We start from the raw sequence: 2982 nt of genomic DNA on the forward strand, positions 1-2982 counted from the left end.
GGAACCTTATTTTGTATAACTTGCTTAGACTTCTAAAATTCGAAATTATTTTGTAACGAAAATTGGCTTGTTTCGTGATGTGAACAATATGTTGTTTTCAATCAGAGAGGTTCTAGGAGAACGACCAGTCACATAGATATAATCTCATAATTTATTTTTTTGAAGTCCACTTGGAAATCATATATTTGGATTCAGGGAGACTTTTCGTTGAGCACTCGCTGTTTTGTGGAGTTTAAATGTCTGTCCGGCTGACATGTAAATTTATGTTATATATATTCTGTATATTCCACGTGGAAGAAACTGATTTCTCATCTCGCCGAGCTACATCAAATTCTTTTTTACGTTGTTTGCTTGTGGAACATTCACAGAAATTTATTTTGGTGCTGTACTGGACGTATTTGTACATTTTGGAACAAAACGTCACTTTCACAGTTCACAGAATTTAACGATAAATCCGTACCCCCTTAAACTAGATACTAAAAATTCAGCACCGATTATTGTGTGTATCGTGAAGCCAGCCGGTGTCTGGCCACTGACGTCACGCGGCCTAGCCCCGCGCAAAGGTTTAATTTTCTAGCCCCGCACTTCCCTTGATTCTAAAATGTTTACAGCGGATGTGTATTTTGTCGTCAATTTTTTTTTATCGTTTTTTAAGCACAAAATCTATTGCCATCAAGTAAAATAAAATAATATCCAACCTACCTATTGTTTTGAGATATATATCCTTTCAAAATCATAGTAAAATCGAACTTGCGAGCTGTCGGATTTCGCGATTAGCTGATAATCTGATTGTCCGAGGTGACTAAGCAGAAAAACGTTTCCCCAGTTTTACGCGATAAGCGCAGCTTATCCCTTAGGCAAATATTTTGCAGAAAGCATAAACATTTTAATCTCGTTTTATTTTAATTTAAACTAGAAGGGTGGAAAAAAGTAAATTAGCTGATTCGGCCCGGGGTTATCTGTACGGCAGCGGAGGTCGGTAGGTATTTGTCCATTAGAGATAATTGCAGAGTATCTGAATTACAAAAGGTGGGAGTCCTTCTGGCCCTTTATTCAGTATATCAGCTTTTTTTTATTTTATCTATGGCGGCGCGAGGTGTAATTTGTGAAATTAACCCTTTAATGGTTTGCTTCAACCGTAATGACGTGTGCCGAGAATTAAATAAACGATGTCGGTTTTACAGAATGTTTTTCTAAATTATCAAGTACTTTATTAAATTTGTACACTTCTCTTATTCCTAACCCTTAACTGCTACTTAAAAATCTGCTTAAAATGTCTTATTTAGTGGTCAAATAAAATTTGTATAGATTACGACAATTTTCTCTTTAATTAGTAAGATTTCATTAACTACCATGACGATTCAGTCCAATTTTACTGTTATCATTAAAGTTTCAAAGATTTTGGATTTTGAAATGAGAGTTTTATTTCATGCTTACTTTTATCTAGATCTATAACATTTTTTGTTGCTGTTTCGTTATAAGCAAAGCGATCCAAAAAACTGATTCTACCAAGATGAGAGCAACCGTGATTGAACAAAAAGAGACCAATGCCTAACTCAACTTATAATCTAATTATATAACGCCTATTTCAGATTCCGCTTTAACCGTTCCACTCAAAATAAAATGCTAGCCGGTGAATTAATAGGTCTGTTGTGTGTAGTTTTCGCAATAATTTCATATTTTTCAATTCTTCCTTAGTGAATATTTATGAGTGGAATGTCATTAAAAATACGGAATACTCGAAGCAAGATCCTCACATTTTCCCTTGAAAAAGGAGGCGTGTAAAGTGTTTGCTATTTAATTTCAGGAATAATTTTGCATTTATATAATAACGAATCTTCCGGAAACAAATTTAAAACGAAATTCATTCACAAAGCTTGTTCAAGTCCGTGTAAGAACTTAAAAAATTATTTTACTTGTTATAACTTGGTAAATTGACAATTATGTATATTGGGCTTCTCAATGCTTAAATAAATCAAACAGTAGCTTTTCTGGAATAAAGCATATTCTTTGAAGAGTATGAGCGAAATTCCCGTAACAATTTAACTTTGAGATAACCCATAGTTTTGATTAGTTTGTTCCGAGTATTTCGTTATTGCTTCCTGGAGCGGTCAGAAAGTTAAAGAAAAAACTTATTGGCTAACATGTAGAATTAGATAACCATAACTCTTTAATTGTTGTTATCAAGGAAAATATTATAAAATCCTTGTATGGTTAACAAAGTAATCGAATAATTAATTAATAAATGTAACATTTAATTACATATGGATGTTCCAGGTAGCAAATTAAGATGGACATTCGACTCGAAAGGCAATTGTAGTAAGGAATTTGTGTGAAAAGGATTATAACTAAAGTGGCCAAGAGAAAATCCTGTTTTTTTTTCTTAATTTCTAGAATGATATTAATGAATTTTACATTTTTACATTTTTACATTTTACAAAATACACTATACTTTTTTTTTTCAAAGAAACTTCCACAGGCTACTGTAATACTTTTTACAAAACTTCTGGATTCATTCTGCGTCGGTTTTTGCTAAGTCCAACTTGCTGACGTTTCGCCAATCATCCTGTTGACTTCTTCAGAGCTTCATGAGAGACATAAACACCGTCTCGGATGACTGATTCCCATATTGGTGACAGATAAATAAAAATAAAAAATAAGCTTCCATTCTTAGGTACTTTTATCAATAAAAAATCAGACCTAACATTGGGTCCCGAGCCCGAGTCACTGAACCCAGAATTAAAACACCTTACCTCTGCTCTTCTATCTATGAGATATTAACCGTTCGATCAGAAAATATACTTCACCACAACCTTTCAATAACAATTAGGCCGAAAGCAATCGTACACTTCCCACTGTTGCCTTTCCTTACATTCAGAACATCAGTGACCACATATCAAAAGTTCTAAAGAAATATAACATCAAAACCTGATTTAACACTTGTCAAAAAATCCCTCAATATCACCGGTCTGTCAAAGACAA

The sequence above is a fragment of the Cylas formicarius genome, unplaced genomic scaffold (genome assembly GCF_029955315.1).
Source record: "Cylas formicarius isolate icCylForm1 unplaced genomic scaffold, icCylForm1.1 PGA_scaffold_7__23_contigs__length_41026272, whole genome shotgun sequence".
In the NCBI taxonomy this organism is placed as follows: domain Eukaryota; kingdom Metazoa; phylum Arthropoda; class Insecta; order Coleoptera; family Brentidae; genus Cylas; species Cylas formicarius.